The sequence below is a fragment of the Nomia melanderi genome, chromosome 2, assembly GCF_051020985.1.
Source record: "Nomia melanderi isolate GNS246 chromosome 2, iyNomMela1, whole genome shotgun sequence".
Lineage (NCBI taxonomy): Eukaryota > Metazoa > Arthropoda > Insecta > Hymenoptera > Halictidae > Nomia > Nomia melanderi.
In genome coordinates, this window is record NC_135000.1 from 20,040,649 (window position 1) to 20,061,940 (window position 21,292).

Genomic DNA, 21,292 nt, shown 5'->3' on the forward strand with positions numbered 1-21,292 from the left:
AAATGCTTTTAACCACGGTTATCGAAATATTGAATCAATATTGATACACGACCCACTTCTTCCTGTAATTATATTGTATCTTTTAATTGAAAATTCTCGTTTAAAAATATTCTCATTTTCTTAATTACCCAGAGTATCAGCAAAGCGTAACGTCAATGAGAGAACAATCCGATAAATAATCCTATTACAACGTATTAAAACTTATTCCGTAAAATAATCTAATTAACGGTATCAATTACCCAGATAGGAACGTGAGGGATCGCATCTGGCAACCGTAACACGAGACGTGTCTTCAGGCTTTAATCTATTTACCTAGTGGGACTTCGATTTGTCCGGGATAAATGGCTCCCTGCTGGTTACCAATCCACTGGACATAATCGTAACTTCGAACCTCGGGCTGTTTCGACTAATTACTCGCGTTTACCTGCGTGAAATCGCTTTCCGAGTCTCTGTCCCCGCGATAATCCGGTTACACGTATGCGTAGGCGTGCTATAAGGTCTTATTTTACGAGCGCATGCCCCAACGCGGCGATCCGATGCTCCGATACACGCCGACACCGCGAGTTCAGCCGATTTGCATTTCATCGTGAAATTCGTCTTACAATGTGCAACCTCTATAATAGGATTTGTTCGTAAACAACTCCTCCCCAACCTGTAGCCGAATTTCCATGCCGGATTACAATTGTTTATCGTGGTTGTAGCTTCTGCACTATTACATCGCGTTTTGTTATCACGTTCGCGATGTACAATTCGATTTCGCTTTTAGTTTTGCCACCAGACTACAAACCTTTTCGATGGTTTACGGAGTACAAAGGTTCCTCAAATTTAATGTAATTTGAAATTATTGGAACTAATGCGGTAGTAATGATATTTTTAAGGCGAGCTGCTTGTTGTTTACAGTAGTCGAGAATTTTAGTGTTCAGTTGTTAGATTGTATTTTATAATGTTATATTTAACAAAAGTATTTTGTTATACATTTTAGATATTTTTTTAATAAGTTGTTGATATTTTGTAAGTTTCATTTGTGTCGAATATATTAACCATATTAAGTGTATGATGCTTTAAATATTTTGAGAGATGTTTATTTCAATCTTGCTGGATACTCATTTTATACAGATATTGAGTTTCTTCATCGTTTGATATTAACTGTATGTAAAAAGTATTCAGTTTGTTCGTTGCTGGACGCTAACTTTTCGCGTACATTGAGTTTTTTCATTATTGGCTATGAAGTTTATGTAAATATCGAAGAGAAGTTCGCATAATGTCAAGAGTTCGCAGCAATACCGCAGAAAGTTCAAAATGACTCTGTTCTTTAAACTCGCTAAACCAAGTTGCCGATAATTTCCTGAGATATACGGGTCTCATCAAGTACATAACGTTAGAACAATGCGGGCAATAATCTCTCCAGGGACCTCATTTATCCCTGTTGCCTAGTAGTTCCTTGGTCGACGTCGTTCGAAGAGTTCCTTCCAACTCTATAAGACCACTCATGAAACACGGTATCTGCATTTCGAGTGTGTCATTAGAACGACGTGATAGGTCTGGTTTAAATTTTTGATACTAATATTCAACATATATCATCCATCCTGCTTTTATTTCCACGATCATTAAAAATTATACAATCATTTACGATAACCACACATTACAAATTCAAACTTAAGAAAGGTAAAAGACAAACATTCCTACTTTTCCTTTTCAAATCATAAAAATATCATTAAACACCACAAGTAATTTCCTTTTATTCCTTCTTTTAGTTCACAGAACTTTTTCATCAAGGGAAGCGAAGTTGACTGTTGAAGGAATAATTAAATATGTTTTAAAATTTTTTTGGGTATTGTTTCGTGATGATTAGCAAAGAGTGAGTGATAGAGAAGAAGAGACACGGAAACAACTAACAGATGACCGACAGTTTCGCGAAGATTGTATAAAAACAGTCGCGCCGCTCCCTTTCCGGTGTGTTCATTCGTTTTCTCATCCCGCCACCATTTCCTACGCATTCTGCAGTCACCATGGCGACGCCAGCCGCGGGTGATTATAGTCAGTACGGGCTAAAGCCTCCCTTAATTAACGCCGGCTTAAGCCATTTTCGCAACAACAAGCGCCGCCACTATTGCGCCTCTCCAACCAGGGGACAACACGTTCTTCGTGTATTGTGAAATTTGTTGCCCGTTCACGGTTCACCGACGATTTTTGAGTGCTGTCGGGGCAAGAGTCTGCCACGGGGAAACGGGATTAGCGGCGACAGGCCATTCGAGGAGAAGCGAAACTGCAATTCATCGTTAAAAAATGAGATAGGGGGAGCGCGTTTAACGAGTTAGGGACTGCGATGCTTATACTTTGCTTGTAATGTTGAAACATACACTTGATACGTGGAAGAAATAATTTATTTTGAGTTTAATAAGTGAATACCGAGTGAACATTTTTTGCTGGAGATTTTTATTGTATACACGTAAGGGCGGAGAATAAGGGAAAATAGTGAAATATTTGGAGAATAAAGAGGAATTTATTTGTAAAAATAATAAGATAATAGAAAGTTGATAATTAAACTTCGCGTTCGTTGAAATAAGAGGACGATTTGAGTGACTTTAATTAGGGAACAAGTATAAGGTCGACCAATACGAAGCAATTCAAGATTGAAATAATTGATTGTAATTAATTCTAGATTGAATGACCTTAATCTGGCTGATATAGGATAAAAGAATAATTCCACGTCCAAATGATTGAAGTAAATAAATCCAGGATTGGGAGATTTCGTTTGGGTTAATCCGAAAGTAAAAGAAACTCAAATAGGATCACGCCGAGAACAAGAGAATGAAAGAAGATTAATTCGAGGCTCGGAAATTTGAATCGGTACGCGGCTACTTTTATATTCATCACCAAAGGGTTAATGAAATAAGATTCTTCCTCGATTCGATACCTATTTTTGTACAGTGTATTTATTATTAATTCTTGTATAAATCTTCTCAAACAATTGCTTTTCTAACTTTTACCACCATTTATTAAATCCTTCAACATTCACAGTTGCATAGTATTTCTATTATTATTAAATCAACATTCCATATGCAAATCAAAAGAAATTCTCATTAACTTCATTAATTCCTTATACTTAAAATTCGTTTGTTCAAATAGTTCCTAAAAGACGTTTTTCAAATCACACAGCATCCTAGAACAAACCATTCACATGCTAGAAACATCAAATAGTGAATATTCAAATACAAGTATATTATACACTGTTTTCAAACATCTTAACACTAAACATACCGCCATTTTGCATATACCTAGTCCTACCGTAATCAGTCAAATATCTGGTCAGAAAATAAAGGTAAACAAGTTAGACGACACATTTTTTTAGTAAACGCGGAAACAAAAGAAAAGCCAAAAAATGAAAAACTGATTAATCGGACAATATAGGAATTGATCTATAGTTAAATGAACGAAGGAAAACGCAGAATTTTAAATTAAATTTTAAAATCGGTCATTTGACCGGTCACGATACGTTCGGTGTCAAGAAATCGTTTCAAAGATCCCCATTCATCCATTCCTCACAACTCTTTTCCTCTTTATTTCACCCCAGTCCCGAAGTACCCTCTCCAGATCAGTTCAAATAAAATATAGACCTCCAAAATTTCCACTCTGCCAATCAACGCTAAACACAGAAACACACACACCCACGCGTACACACACGCAGATAAAGGGTAAAAAACGAACGACTCATTTATGCAGTACAGTTTACAGTCGCCCGCCCCGTATTTCTCGAGGTCGCCGATTAATTCAGCCCCCGGCAACGAAATTTTTGCCCGGACGTCGGTATTCCGCTCGACAACACCATAATTACTCGCGTTAATGCGTCCGAATTAACTCGTGCTCGGAAGTGGCGGAAGACTGGCTGGTCCCGGTCCTCGGTTTTCATTCGGGAATGCCGGAGCGTAACGCAGCTATCGCTTGTAACGTCGTCGCCCGTGACGTCCCGACCCGTCCCGTCGCGTCGCGTCGCCGCGGTTGATTAGGGCAGGCATGACAGTCGCGGCGCGGAATTTAATGGAACTGGGTTAACTGGCGCACCGGCTGTGCCGCGGAATCGCGTTCGACGAGCGTTCCGCGTCGCGACTAGATAAACTCGGCGTGGAGTATTGTCCGCGATCACCGATTCAAGTTCCGCGGAGAAATCGTTTATCAGTCCCAGGAGATCCACGCCATGACGCGTTTACACTAACTGAACGAGCGTTTAAGGAAATGTTCATGTAGTTCAAACCTTTCACAGTAGTGACTTCAGTGGATATCCATGTAACAAGCTATGGATATTAATAATACGGTAATGAATAAAATGCAACTTTCGATTTGATTGTAAGCCACTTCCTACAGTCATTAACACTTTCATCCTCGTGTGACTCAAATTCTGTTCGAATTATATTCTATCTGTTAGATCTATGAGATAGAAGCAAATTAAAACAGCAATCTCTGTAAGAAATCTTAACTTTTCAGTTTCTGTGTAGTAAATTTACTTTGATAGAATAAGTAATTTAATAAGTCTCGATTGATCGACCAGAAAGTTAACCTGTTAACTGTGGAATTTAATTCCAAAAATATCAGATAATGTTCGCTATGAAATCAAATAATAAAGTATGTACTAATCTAACGCAGAGCAAATACACCTACAATATATTCTAACGAGAATCTAAAGCAAAACGAAGAAGAATTACATGTTTATCTGACAGAATAAATAATTGATCGTTGAAAGAATTAGTATCATTTTGATTTTATACATGCATATTCGTCGAACACAATTAACTGGTTAATAGATAGTATAATCTAATTTCTTCAATATTAATTACAATCAGCAACAATTAATGATAACAAACGACAATTCATAATTAAACCAACCTCTACATTCAAATTATCGTCGGGCAATCAAAGTTCTGGCGGCTGTAAACGCGTCGCAACACACGCTTACCGTCGTGTAACGTTCCTACGTGATTCCCGGCCGCCAGTTCGCGCGTTTCTCAAAATCGCAGCGCGTTCCACCGTGACAGACATTCCCCGGACAAAGCCGCCGCTCGTTATCTATCTCGATCGTAGCTGCGCGCACCGTTTGATATAGGGATCCCCGTGAAATATCGTTACGACGCGCCATTATCGCGAATAAGCCCGCGGATCTAGCGAAAGAGGATGTCCCGCTGTAATCGAGCGAACCCCGGTGCCCTTCGCCCCCTCTACGAACTGTAACGATCACCCTCCTCGTGCAGGGCGAGCATTACACCTTCGACGTTTCGCATCGCGCTCGCTAATCGCGCCCTCTCAACCCTTGCAGTCTGCGCCCCACTCTCTAGGTACCTACGTAAGCCTGTTGCATTCGCCGCTTTCGTGTTCCGTTCACATTCGCGTACTTTGGTGATCGACTAATTTTCGCTGGATTGATTTTTTAGTTACTATTCCTGGAGCAATGTTCTTCTTCTTTTCCTCCCTTTTGTGTTCCATTGAAGAATTTCTGGCGATGTGTACTATTCTTTAATTACTGTGCAACGAGAGGGTTCACTTTTTTGTAGTTCCCTGTTATTTGCGGTGTTTTTCTATAGGTCTACTGGCGTAGGTGAGCTTTTCAATGGATTCTTTAGAATTTGCTTTTTACGAAGATGATTATGTATTGCGAAAATATTGAAATACTAAATTAATTCAATTGTAACAGAATTCTTAAGATTGCTCTGAAATAAATCTAACCTCTTTATAAGGGTAAGAAAACTCAGGCAATTGCTGCAGAACTATAGATATTAAAAATAGATTTAAAGCTTCATAATATTTACAATTTTCTGACTTATGTATTGCTATATTTTTGCATAATTTGAAGAGTGGAAAAACACAAAATGAAATCAGTTCTTGAAGCGTTCGAACTGGCAAGTCTCTTGGACGTGTAATGACGTAAAAATCGGGACACGGCACTAGTGAATCGTAACACATCCTACCCCGGCGCACGCGTATTTCCCTTTGTTGCTTAATAATAACGGTGGAAAAAGTGGCGCGCACGCTTGCGGCTTTCACTATGCCCGTAAAACTTTCACAATGAACAATGAAAAACTTCCACTGGTATTTCTTGCTCGGTTTACACCGTATTCCTTTCATGCTGACGAGCTTTTCACCGAACAGTTTCTAACCGTGAAAAACATTGGATTGAATCACTCCCCCTCCCTTTCTCGCCGCTCCTTCTCTCTTTCCTTTCCCTTAATATTTGATTTAAAGGAATCTGTGTTCGCAACTGTTACGTAGACACGAATACGTGCCTCGTTTCGTTTCCACGGTACGTTTTCAATTTTCCTTAATTTCGACCAAGTTTTTATTCGCGTGAAAGCCAACCGCCGAGCATTCCGTTCTTCGTGTAACCGCACGGAAGCTGGTACGCCTCGCGTTGTTCATCCGAAAGAAGAACGCGGAGCGCCGGGCACGGTAATTGAAACTGATCGATGGAGATTGCGCTCGAACGATGAACACGAGTTAATGAGAAAATTAAATGAATCAGTTTTCAGGGCGAGAGCGTTACAGATGGTACATAATCTCAGCGACGTGTCGGAGAATAATTGTGACGAAATACTTCTCTTTGGTTGGTCATTTATAGAAGTTAAATTGAACTCTTCGATAACAACTTTAAAGATAGATCTATTACTTCAAAATAGAAAATGGAGAAGATTTCCTGTTATTTGTATTCTAATGTCTGGAAGTGAAAGATATTTTTGAAAATGTTCAATATATAGATATACTTTATGTTTCATTATAAAATAATTAATTACATTTTTATATTCAAGAAATTTCAACTTACAAAGTATAACATGTTCCTTTATGATACTAGCAATTTAGAGACACCGATTCAATAATAATTTAGAAACATTCAGATAGAACTTTTACAAATGTAAACTTAATACTCATTCGTAAGAAGTCGTCAAATGATCGTATATAAGTCCAGATTCGAAAATATGTTGTAAGTTAATTCTCGTGCCGAATTCACAAGCATCCATACAGTCGGTAAACAACTCTCATATGCAACACGTTCATTTGCAATCTCTCCTTTGACAAATATCATGCAAGTATACGCACGCAAACATCCGAAAATTCCCAGTTGGAACACAGTTATTCAATATTCGTTGGTCAATTCGGTACTCTATGCGACCATTTGTACGTTGAACCAATTGCCAAAAATTGATTTGGTAAACGATACTCGTCGCATTTGCGAATTTTAGAGTATCAGGCCTTAGAAAGACTAAAAGAAATGAAAAGTATATGTAAATAAGTCTTACTTTTGAAAATATTATATGACTTTCGTTCGACATTAAACGTTCATACTAAACTGTAGATCGTTATACGTTAATAATTCATGCAAACACTAAAATGCATATCTCAAGAAAACCTAATACAATCTCCCCAACATTTCTGTCCTCAAACAATACCCAACCAATAAAATAAAATTCCACTCGACCCCCACTTTTCCAAAACTCCTTCACAAAACACCAAAATCTTCCAACCCTTACAATCCACCAAAAAATAACGATAAATAACACCGAATGCAACACATAAAATTCAATAATCCCGAGTGAATCAATTTCACCCCCTCCCTAGATACCATTCCCATAAAACTTTCAGCACGAGCTAATACTATATTTCTCACAACCACCAATAGCCACCAATAACCGAATAAATACAGAGCGAGCCATAATTTTGCCGGAATATCACCCGCCCCGACCGTTTACATAAATTGTTTTCCTCGTATCCTCCTTTCCACCCCTTCAGAGAACCGACAGCCAGCGTTACGACCGTGCTTCGCGTTACATCCGGCGTACTGTCAAAAGGTGTTTCCGGTCCCGCCGGAAGACACCGTGTTGAAAATCGTCCTGTTTGATCGGCGGCGAATTTTACAGCAGCTTGGTATCGATTCCTTCGACGATAAAACCCCGTGCTACGGATTACGGTGCCCCGTTCACCGCCGTAACCCTGTCGCGGATATTTTACGTAACAGCCGCTTCAATTTAGTGAGCTGATTTATCGGGCCGCGTGGTCCGAGCTTTGCATCGATTCACCCCTTCGCCGGCTGGACCAGCCTCCGCCAACCCCTCCCGCCCCTTCCCCGCGTAATAAGCGCGTAAACCTGAAAGCGATTAGCCGTGTTACGCAAGCTATGACGTAACTTGTAACGAAGTAACGTGCCGTCCGATCCCGTTATTCCCTGCTCGCACGTCCACGCCCTCTTCAACCCCCGGCCACGACCGCGGCACGTTGATATTTGCTCTTCGAGGTGAGCTTACGCCAGCATACAAGGGGCCGAAGTAACGGGCGCCGCGACCAACTTAGAGTCAACATATTTAAAGTTTTAAGCGCCGCGTCCGCGCGCGAGACATGCATATGGAAACACGATAAGCGCGGTCCTTTATCTCGGCGCAGCGAAGATATGACGGTGGTGTGGGCGATGGTGAACGGGGGCGGAAGAAGGTGAACTCGTTAACCCGTGGCTCCGGGAATGACCGATCGATGCGGCTGCCAATTACTTAGCGTTAATTAAGAAATTTCCCGCGACGAGTCACTCGAGACGATTATGCGGGAACACGATTCTTGACCCTTGCTCGCGCCGTGCTCCTGCGAGGAAAGCGACTCAGGGGCGAGAGGGATGATTATTAGACTGACCGTCTTGGCGAGGAATTAAATCTTCTCGTGAACTGTGGTCATGTGGGCCGGATGATGGTTTCTTGGATCAATGATTTTTGGAAGTTAGATTGGAGCTTGGCTTTGGTCTTGAAGTATGGAGTATTGAATGTTACCCAAACAAGTGTGTCTAAAGTGTGAAAATTAATTTAATAATAACTTTGTCTATGGCTATTAGCACTTGATCGAAATGAATGAAATGTTTCAGTTGAACTCCAGAATTTTCCAATATTACAATCAGCACAATTCGTAGTTCATTGCAGAAGCACAAATGTGAAGAAGTTACGAATTCCGTTTCTAAACATTCTCAATATTCGAAACACCACCCGCCTTCAATGCTACGATCAGTATAATTCATAGTTCATCAGAGAAGCTCGAATATTGAAAAGTTACGAAGTGGATTTTTAAACACTTTCAAAATCCAACTACCAGCGAGAAAATCGACAAGCCCGAAACCGATGATTTCGATCGGTATCTGCTGTTCCATTCACCGCGGAACAAACGTATATACAAAAACACGGGCACGCGCGAACTTCAGTGGACCATCGATGAACGCAAGGAAATATTTTTCCCGCGGACAACGGGTTCATCTTGTCACGGGATTGCAATATGGTTGACATGTTTCACGTAATAACAATTGATCGGAAGGGATGAAAGGGCCCGGGATTGGGGAATATTGACGGGCCGCGATCGTGCGATGGAACGGGGACGCGCCGTGAATGCGTCGGCTCTCCCGGCCGGAATTTATCAAACGGCAAACATAGCGAAAACTAATGTTGCAACGCGCGTCCAGCCTCTGCGGACACGCAACGTGGACCGCAGGTGTACGCGCGGCGCGGATATAGGCCGCGCGCTGCTCCGGCTATTTGCGCTCGGCGATCAAAGCCCCGTGGGAATAAATTTGCAGATCGCGCGGCCGAATTAATATTAAAAAGCGCGACGACAATTGGACGCGGTAATCGGCCCTGTTACATCGGTGCCACGTGAGCCGTGTCGCTTTTTCGCGACCAGCCGTAATCCCGAATCGAATGAAGATTCAATTAAATCGAATTTCCCGGCCGTTAACAACACGAACAAGGAAACGTAATTTTTTATTTCGTCCCTCTTTTTTTCATTTTCTAGGACGTTTCAACTAGATTACGGGAATGTCTTTTCGTTAACACCAAAACTATGACAACCGTCAAACTAATTTGTCTTAGTCGAGTTTGTTAGTTTGTCTTAGTCAAAGTGTTAACCCATTAAGTCCCATGAAATTTTTTTTCTAATTTTTAGGTGAAATTTTGTATTTCGAGTAATGAGTGCCCATACTATCTTGGAAAAATAGTGAAACATTAATTTTGGAAACATTTATTTTGTAATTTCAAGTTGCAACAATTTTAACTTTGTTATTTCAAATTTTACAAATAATTTCTTACGGCAGTGCAATCATAGACCGTTTTGTAAATTTTCAAAACTTTAAATGAAGTATAAATTTTATATGGAAATAACGTCTGATTCAATTTATTCGTTCTAAATACTAACTCATATTTACCCTAATCATTAGATACATTATTTATTAACAAATAAATTGTCTATAACAATTTAGAATTAGTGATCTATTAATAGATCACTGGGACTTAATGGGTTAAATATGGGAAACGATTTTGAAAATAAATCGTTTCACTTACATACTATGATGAATATACGAAGAAATCGAACAAATGTATTGTTATAATATTTATAAGGGTGACATATTAGTTACATTAAACGTTCGGTAGTTCTAGTATTAACGGAACGAACAACGAGAAGTAATTTCTGATTTTGTTTCTCTTTTTTTTTCATTTTCTAGGGCGTTTGAACTCGATTACCGAAATGTCTTCCTGTTAACGGCTGTTAAATCCCTTTTCCGTTGAATGCGGAATTTATACGCTATAAAATAAAGATTTATTTCTTCTGTCGAGGGCTTTTATCGGCTTTAAAGTTAAACGTTCAGTTCGCGTAGTGTGATTATTACTCTTTGTAATACAGTACGGAGTGCGATAACGGGGCAGGCGTTAATTTTCGCGATTCACGTGTCGCTTAAATAACAATACCGGTGTACGGGCCAGGAGTTATAATTAATTAAAGTAGGAATTAAGGGGAAACATTCTTTATTAAGGATTTTGACAGGTACGGGAGATAAAATCGAAGTTGAAGTTTATTGGAGCTTTAACTTCACTGGGTTCGTTGAAGTGTATTTAACACGAGTGCGCGAAATTCACGGTATAAATAGATGTCGTAACTATTAAAGGATTCTATCCTATGATTTATTAAACATTGCGATTTTGAGAACGTACACCTCTGTACCAATTATCATTAAATTTATTATTGTTTATTTATTCGTTTGAATATCCTCATTACACTCTAACAGTCAAACAAGTATGTAATCTAGAAGTGTAAACAAACTCTTAATTTTTATATTCATTTATTACTACGACTATTCGAATTAATCATAAAATATTTACTATTACAAGAAAGATTATTTTATACTGCATATTTCATATATTTTGCGATGAATATTTTTTATCAAAAATTTAATTTTTTTTATCAATTCGGCTGACATGTATATTCGAGAAAGAATACACCGGCTGTTACATAGAACGGCAACAATTCTGCTGGCCCCATATTTTCGTCGCTCACGTGTGTAACACGAGGAATGCTGGTACCGCGAATCTGTCGGTGTCGTATCGTTGACAAATTTACATTTCCTCGCCGGGCCGGACCGCAGAGAATCAAGGAGTAGCCGGCCAAGTAGTGTGACGGATGTTGATCATCCATCAGGATCAACGATCCAATCATATTGATGGAGAAATGAATCGCATTCGGCGCGCTATTGTCGGTGGAAATGCGATTCCCCTTTCAGCTTGTCACGAACTTTTTGCACTTGATATATCGTCCACTGGGAATCGGCAACGCGCGAACAGATAAGAAACCCCACGCGGCCGGGAAAAACATAAGTAACGCGATTCAACCTCTTTCTAACGATTATTTAGAACCGGAAGGCAGCAGAAAAACGTGACGAGCCAGCGTTCCGATGTTCCAAGGAGTGCACTGGATAAAAAGGAAGACTCGAACAATCATTTAAGTCTTATAAAGTGCCAAGTAATGAAACTGTCAATTACTGTTTCTTCACTATCAAATAACGAAATTGTCAACTACTGTTTTTTATTTTTTAAATAATGAAATTATCGATTACTGTTTCTTCTTTCTTATATAATGGGATTGACTATTTTTTTTTCATTTTCAGGTAACGAAATTGCGAACTACTATTTCTGCCTTTTTAAAGAAGAGTCTTGTGTAAACACTGAGTCATTTTCTTTTCACATATAACGTAGTTTTACAACTATGTTGCAGATATAGTAGGTTGTTCCATATGAAATATATATTAGAATTCTCATTTTTCCAAAATTGTGCTGAATATCTATGTATATTCTTCGTTTTTATAGGTTTTATAACAAAAATGTTGAAAGCGTTAATGTAATTCTATTCAAATTTGAATTACAAAAGTAGAGGGTCCAATGATTTGTATATTACTATTGTCCTGCGGCGTTTTCCGCCGCAACGTTTTTATAGAATACCGAATTGTTTCGCTGATAATTAAACGTAACGTAACTTTGTAACAAAAATAACGTATTCATATAACATTCTACTTTATTGCCACTCGTACATTGTGTCCCTGCGGTATGTTCGAAAAAACTCGTATATTAATTTTTTCTGGTTTAAACCGCGAACCACACTGGCGAAGTTTGATCCTTTGACTGTTCCCGGGGTGCGCGGTCAATTGAAAATCCATACCGCGTCAGGCGATATTTGCATATCGATCGCCGATAATTCAATATTCAGAAGAGTCAGTCCCTTCTTTTGCCATTTTTTTACAAGTCAAAGTCAACAATCTGCCGATGGAAAAGCTTTATGAAAAAACTACTGTAACACCATTCAACTTGATCCAGAGAACGATAAGTCACTTTCTGAGACACCTTGAATAGTCGCTTGTTTAACCTATGTAGATACTTTGAACGATTAACACATTGATATTCTACAACCCAAACTCTCTAACACCTAACTCCACCTACATACAAAACATATAATTAAAAAAAAAACTAAATTATTACTTAGTGCTCAAATAACTACCATGATATTCCTTAACAATCAAAACACCGATCTCTCCTCGAAGTTTCAAGCTCAAAGATCCACGATGAAAGTTTTAATCGAACAGTATCACAATAACCAGAGTAAACAATTTACACGGCAAAACCAGCCGTGAATAAAAAGCCCTGAATAAAATCCGTGAAACGCAGACGACATTGATCGCTTCTTCCCCGTCCAAATTGAAAATGCATGTCGGTGCGAGTAAAAGCTTAGATTAATCGCGAGAACGTTTCTACGCTTGTCCCCGCGTTTTTGCAGGCGTGGCCTTTATTTATACTCGCAGAGCGCTGCTTTAAAAGCTCGCTAATTCACGACGTGCTAACGCCTACGTGTTACCCGTTGAGGACTTAATCTGCTCGATCTACTCGGCGTACGGGATCGCGCGCGCGCGAGCTAGCTAGCTATGTAGCTAGCGAGGCGATGAAGTGAGCCAGGTAAGACGCGCACGACAGCCCCGTAATTAAGACGATGGATGGAAAAGGGGAGCACAATGGATGATATAGTCTCATCGCGGATAAGAAACCGTTATCATTTATTAATTGCAACGGACCGGGCATTAACGAAGCAAATGCACCAGCTGCGCACGGTAATTTATCTGACCGAGCGACGCTGCACTCGGTTTTTTTACTCTTATTACGTCATTGGTCTCGGTTGAGTTTCGAATTCCGTTGACCGGATGTGTGTGCGTGCGTGTGTGTGTGTGTGTCAGCTGCAGCGCAACGAACGTGATTCTACACGTGTAAATAAAATGGAAACGAATAACGGTATTTGTAAGTACGCAATAAGCATTGTTCCCGAGGAAATTGGAATTTAATTATTCGTTGTGATGGGTTAGTCGATTGTTGCTGCGAATAATGTTTGCGTGTGAGAGAAATGAATAATGGTCACATTAAGGTAAATAATAATGATACGTTTATAAACGACATTTGTCCATTAAAGTTCTTCTGAATTTATAGTGTTCACGCAGGATTTGCGAAAAATGGACTGTGCCAAAAAATATTTGAATCGTGTAGCTACTGAATGATGAAATTATATAGGCATTAACGCTTCGACTGCGGTATGCTCTAAAATTCCTGGCGCTTGATTTTATTTAAAAAAAAGACAAGAATCTTTGTGAAGTATTCGAAAGCACGATCTTGATCTAAGAAGTGTAATTATTGGTTTCTGAAATTGCGCAAACTGTGAAAATGAAATTTGGAACTTCATAAGGTATAAAAAAAGAATAAAAGTATATTTCACGAAGCATGTACAAATTGTTGCATCCAACAAATCTACTACGTTTCTAAAAACCATTGTCCAAACAAATACAGCATCAACTATACTTAATTCAATATTTTTAAAAAATCAACAATATTCTCACCTATCCCCCTTCGGTTATACCGAATATCCAAAAATGCGATCATGATCCAAAAACTTCAATAAATCTTCGAAAACATACAAATTGCACAAATCCAATTTGGAACTTAAAGCTGCAAAATAAACAAAGGATACAAAAATATTCCACAATGAATATGAAATAGTTGCATCCGGCAAATACTGTAGCAAACGTGTAGAATTGAATTTTCCCTAAAAATCAATCTTCTTACCACTAAACTTCGCTGTTTTATTCTGAGCCATCGACTCGTCCCCTAGTTATACCGTGTATTCCGACACAGCTCGTATAATATCGCGGATACGCGATCCGTTCGCTATCGCTTCGAACCGCGCGAGACCTTGGCTGAATCAGCGCGGCGGGCTGCCTGTAACTAAAATATGATATCCTCGCGATTCTCGTTTCGAATGCCGGTCGCGCGGAAATTCACGGGATCCGCGGTCCTCCGCACCGGTGCGGACGGCTCGAAATTTCGATTGTGGTTATGCAACTCGATGTCCGATGCATATATCGCGGGCCGCGAATCATTGATTCAGGACGGACGGGTCCCGGCCGTTCCTCCCGGCGGCGGTGCGCGCGGAAAGCGGTTTTCGTGCCGGCGCGCATACATACGCGCCGCGACCGCGGCACGTCCCGTCATTTTGAAAATTTCACCGCCGCAAGGATATCTTGCGGCGCGAAAGTATGCGGTCCGACGGAACGAATTCCAGGATCCCGATCGCCTGCCAACGTCGGATCGGAAATTTCACGGTGAATTTTTACGTCCGACGCGCACCCTCATCGATATTTGCTTCTTAAAGCTCAAAACGTTTCGGTTATCGCGAAGGAAGAATTCTTGGAAATGTTTCATTCAGTTTTCGCTGCGCTCCTTTGAACGCAGGGAATGAATGGTTTATGTAAAACTTACTTTGTAAGGTAAGAGATGATTGGAATGGAGAAATTGATACGTTTCGTTTAAATATGAATATTTGGTAATTATTCTAAAGAAATTGCATATGCTGATATGAAAATATGAAGTATATAGCAATTGCCGGGGAAATAACTAACAAAGTTCGATTAAATTATATTTTCTATAAAATATTAATAATGTGGAGTCAAATGTAAAATTAGAACTTTAGTTAACAAACCGATCTCTTAAAAAATCAATTTCGATGAAATTGTATTACAATTTTCTAATTAACATGCTACTTTCTACTTTTTACATCGAACACCTCCAACCCGTAAACGGTTTATTAGGAGTGCTTATTAGAAGAACTAGGTCAACGGGGAACTCGTGTAAAGCGTTCACTTTGAGCTTCGAAAGTCTTTCATCGAAAAGAGTTTCACAGGAATTAATTGGCCGAACCAGCACGTCGATTTCCTCGTGTCCTCCTTTATCTTCCTGTTTTTACCGTGTATCAAGACGATCGAACGAATCGCGGACATCGCCGGAGTCGGGTGTATTAAACAAACATATAAGAAGAATTAATGAGGATCCGTGCGTGGCATGGCGTGGCGTGGCGTGGCGCACTTGTAAGTCGCGCGGCTTGAATAATGGATGGGCTGACAAGACAGCTCCGGCGATATACCGACAATGGGCTTCCCCTTCGTCTCGATTCTCCCTTCGTTTCTTCCTTCCTTCCTCTCATCCGTCACGTTTCATCGTGATTCCGAATCTCCTATCCGGAATATCGGGGACATCGACGACGTCCGAAACCGGCAACAACGAAGAAGATCGAACGATGGGGTGAGAGAGGGGAAAGTGGGATGAGGAAACAACCGTCGCGGTCGCAATAAATAACAAGCCTTGAAAAACTGCGGAATCCCCGGGACCACCGCTGGATGTCTTGTTTGCGATGCTGGGAGTGGGACGCGTGTCGAGCGATGTATCAAAACAGCGCGGAATATTGTTCCGCCCGGGAATACCGCGCTCGAGCGTCTATGAAATCGTGCTCGATCAACTCGGTGGCAACCGGTAATTCGACGTCGACGGGGAAAGATTGAAAAGAACTCGGTCATGATTGCGTCTTATTCCATGTATTCGACGTCGGTTTCATCGAGTTAATATATTTCTAACGATAATATTCTTTTTCTATTTTCAGGAGTGAAGTTTGGTACCTACGGCTGCACTTATAGATGAGCTGATTGTAATTAAGATGCGACGAGTGATAATATTAAATTTGTAATGACTGTTTAAATTGAAACTTCTTTTGGTATAGCTTCTTTGGTATATTCTTTCCTCGATATAAACAAGGGAATGTGAAATATTAGAATTTTAGTCAGCGAAGGATTGACAACGCGAAAATTTGAATGTTGAAGGCAATGGTTACCAACGTGTATTTGTAACTGGTTCTTAGTTAATAATCCTACGAATATTTTCTTAATTATTTTAATTGTGTTTTCCTAGAAATTCAGAAGCTTCTTCCCGAATATTTCTAGAATCCGATTAATCAGGCTCAGGCGATTTCCCTCGCACTCTAGAAAGCAGAAACTCGAAACTTGATAGACACGTCTCTCCGATCGTTCTTTTCCCCGTTCGAGTAACCGGAGAGAACTGTGTTTCTCGCGAAATTTCGAAGAACCGAAGGAAACGGCGGTTTAGGGGTATAAGCAATCGGATATTGGAAATATCGAATTTCGCGAATTCGCCTTAATGGGCATCCCGTGTTCAGACCTGAAAAGTAGACTGCAGTCGACCAAGAACAGTCGGCCAGAGGTAGATGAAGTAACGGATACTGTCTTGAAGTTATTTAATTAAAGAAAGACGAGAGGGTGGAAAAGATGCCGCGGTAAGAAAGGCTACGGCGATCTAGCGGGTGTATCGGCTTGCGAAGTGGAGGAAAAGTATGGCTGCGCTACGCTGCGGATAGTTCCTCGCTTCAACGGCTATAATGATAAATGAGATCCGAATCATTAATTAACGTGTCCAGACTTTTCACGGTGCATCGCAGTCACTCTTAACATCGGCGACGGGTGTCGCTATAAAAATTAAAATGGTAACGTGACCCGATTCCATTATCGATGAGCTAAAATAGATGAGATAAAATGGATTCTTTTATATTCGACACTATAATTCAACTAAAAATGTAATAATGAAAATTTTGTAATCGTCTTTTCACTGATTGTAATTTCAATAATTTCTTCTTCATTCCCTTATATATCGTATCAGCACTACTTTCGAAACGTTAATCACAAGTTAATAACCTACATTAGTTCGTTCAACTTTGTGAAAATGCTTATAAAAGTATTATTAACTGCATTTTCAAAAATTTCAATATTTTTTTTAGAAACGTGCCACTAAAGGATCCCCACAAATCATAAGCATGGTAAAAAATGTTCGAACCCTCGGGAGGAATGATTCACTCGAAAAATGTATACCGGTAAAATATAGCTTCACGCGTAACTGATCAGTCTCGCTTGCGGGGGTGGCCGCCCTCCGATCGCCGGTGAACGTTAACAACGCGACACGAGGTCGAGATCAAAGTTATCGTTTGTTCCCAGAATTTCGAGTACCGCCGGCGATTTCGATTCATTTATCGGGCCCCGGGGAAAGTAGCGCAGTTTACGTGCAGTCTGATTTCGTTCGATCGCGTCTTTTGTTTTCTTTATTATCGGACGCTCTCGTATTATCCTTTGTCTTTCCTGCGCTTTTTCCGTCGTCCAGTTCTTTCTTCGCTCCAGATATTGGTCCGTGACAGCGGTCCGGGGAACCGCGAACTAAATTCTTATCTTAGGCACCGCTCTTCCGCTGGAACCACTCCAAAAGGTTATAACACAAACAATTTCGGAGAAAACTTTTCTTAAATCACGTACGATATTGCGGCGATGCTTTGTTCGCGGGTTTAGGGTTGGGCCGCACGGACGCAGGGGGAAATGGAAGACGAGGAAGCCGTCTTCCGCGGGAGATAGGTCAAATGAAACGGACACGAGCCGAATGTTCCACTTATTCCCCGGGAAAATACGATATAAACGATGCGTGATATTAATCTCCGGTCGATCGTGCGCTAGCCATATAGTGCCTCCACCGCTTTTATTGCTCTATTTTCGTCGATTCTCTAAATTATGAACTGCTCCTCCCGATCCATTAGCCATCTCGCAGCCTCCTCGCTTTTTGCGCGGTTAATTAATCGATTCGACGATGATACCATTATCGGGAAAAGATTTGTTAAAATCTTATACTGCCTTTTCGATAATTGCTGTGTACGCTTTAATCCACTCGTTTTTCTTTGTAATACGTTTATGAACCCCTCGAAATACCGCTTTATACTCTAATAAAGAAGAACGTCAAATTTCCAAATCTCAAAGAACCATAACTGAAATGCAATCACTTTTCAAAACTTGATCTCATAGAACTTATCATTTCACAAAGTTAATCACAAAATGCTAGAAAATTCATAAAATATGTAATTCATAAGAGTATCCAAGTACTAAATAAAACGTCTTTAAAATAATTACAATTCAAAATTCAAAGTTAACAAATATCCAAACAATTATAAGAATTATAAAAAATCCAGGTTTCGAAGTCGGCCGCATTAAAGATTGACAGTCAAAAGCGGATGGATCAGCGTTAAGAAAAATCCCGCGATGTCCCCGATAATGTCAGGATCGTGGAACTGGGCCGCATATTTCTCAGCGGGCGGCGGGGCGTCAGCGACGGCATCGAATTTTGCGGAAGATCCCCCCGCCCCGATATCAAAATCGCCGCTTGAAATGTTCTGCACGTGTTCTGGGGCTTGAGGAACCCCCGAAGGAAGCTGTCTCGTTGCGTCCTTGCCCCGCCTTATCACGTGCACGCGATCGATCCAGTTCGTCTTCGGGTTTCGCTCATTTATATTCCGCTCGTCTAGCATAGCTTTCGACTTGGCCGCTCGCGGAGTAAAGGGGGTGGTCGGGGGTGCTCGCGATGGTGCTCGGGTGGACGGAGGAGGAGGCGGGTGGTTGAAGGTAATCCTGTTGCAGTGGCAAAGTTTCGAGTAACGATTTGACATTTGCCCCGTAAAGTAGACCCGCCGCGGAATCGTAACCAACCGCCGCCGCGGGGGATGAAAGGAGCGAGAGGAAAAAACCGGGCGGAGAAGAGGGAAAAAGGGAAGAAGGTTGTAGCCACGCAACGAGCCAGCTTTCCACCAAGACTTCCGAGTGTTTTTCCAGCCGATCGCGTAATGCAGTTATTGCTAACACGGCTCAAAACTTTTCAACTTTTCCCTCCCCCGCTTTTTCGCCGCCCTCCACGCTTCCGCCGGCACCCGACGCCGCGGCTTGCTCACCGTTGTTGTTTACCTGACTTTTTATTGGCGGCGGACCAGCGTTTTCCGACAGACTCGCGGATACGTTGCGGCGGAAAACTGATCGTCCGGGGATCGTAGAAATCCCGCGTGGGTCGTTCTTGTTTTTTGCTGGCGTGCTCATTTGAAAATGGGAAGTATGTAATTGCTCTGGTTTGTCGAGGGTTAACAGTGGTGTTTTGTGAACGTTGCTGTTACTGATTGGAGAAAATTGTATGATTCAAGACTAGTGATAGGAAGCGTTAGAATCGTTAACAGTGTGCGCGTATTTTCGGAAAAATATAAAATGTTAGATTTAATCGAATTCAATGGAGGTCTATTCTATTTGAAATTACTAATGATACTGGCGAAATGGGTGAAGCATCCTTCAAGTGTCATTTCTTTAAACACGCTTTTAAAAGTGTAAATCCGCATAAACTTTCGCAGTCTAATTATCACGGACTCGGGTTTAAGAAAGTATTAAAGTCTAATTCATTCCTCTATTGTCGGATAGGAACTGGCAGCTGAATAATGTCTCTCAAGTATTCCGGCTTTAGAAAAGTTTTTCTAAAGAGTAACAGCGGGACAATAGACGAGGATAATTCTTCAGTGTCCGTGAGCGATCAATTAATTACGTTTCAACTATAGGCGCGCGAATTTTTTAAAAAAACCCTTCCCTTGGATTCCTATAGCGGGAATCCTTACGAATAGATGAACTTCGGACGAAGAAAGTAATACAATCGCCGGGCAAATAAGTCTGAAATCAAGTGGACAGACGTCGCTTAATTGCTCCCAATAAGGGAGACACTAATGAAAGGTTATTATTCATCGGAGCTCAGATTCGAGGATCACAATCAACAGTGTTCCCGATGGTAATTCACCTTCGTCCGATCAGATCGATGGCTCATCACGCATTCATGTTCTAATTCTATCCGTCCAGTGAAAAACCGGTCCGATGGTGATTAATTTTTCCTTAGACTACCGTTTCATTCAAACCTACCGGCACGCGATTCGCGGGACGAAGCGCGGCTGCATCAGCTGATTAAAATTTAGTTTAACGATTTAGTTTCGCGTGAGATGGTTTGGAAATACCGTGTCCCGGAATACCCTCGTGAAAAGAGCACTGAATATTCATTGCTGTGAGGTCAGGTCTGTTTAATCTCACAATTGAGACTACTCCGTGGAAGGAAGAATATGTATGTACTTATGTATTAAAAATAGTAGTGACGCTTTTAGATGAACAACGGAAAAAATTGTTTGTAAAAGGAACTACGAAGGTTAAAGGGAAAATACGTTAATTAGTTAAATGAATGAAACATTAGATTGTTAAGAAAATTCTTTCAAAAGATGTTTGTTTTAGAAGAAACAGAAAGAAACATCTGTCAACTGAGAGTTTATCGCTGTTTCACGGTTTCTGTATGATATTTATAACAGCATAAATTTGTGTAAGTTTCCAAGTGAACATCCTGAATAAATATTATGAATATTCATTGAATATCAATGTTTACAATGTCTTTCATGTTTACTAATATGAAACATTTATACCAGAACATAAAATAATTTACCAACACACTTAAGTAAAAAAGAGAAACCAACAATCTTCCTTTTATTCGTCTATCCCGAACACCGGGAACGATCAAATACTCTCGAGCGTCGACGTGCACGTAACGCCCACGCAGATCGATCAGGGCAACGAAGCTTGGTCAATTTACAACCCGAGTATTTTCCGTCTATGATGAGATTACCGTCGTGAGCCTCGATGGAGCGTGGACGAGGCAAAGCACGGGGCGATAAGGAGTTTCCAGCGAAACGCTCGTATCGCTGCCGCACGGTT

The 21,292-nt window shown here is 40.6% G+C and overlaps 1 protein-coding gene across 2 annotated transcripts in view; it reads left to right on the plus strand.

Annotated features, from left to right (window-relative positions):
• tei (irregular chiasm C-roughest protein teiresias) overlaps window positions 1-21,292 on the plus strand; it is a 463,293-nt gene that overhangs the window by 101,224 nt on the left and 340,777 nt on the right. The gene's annotated exons all lie outside the window — the stretch shown is intronic.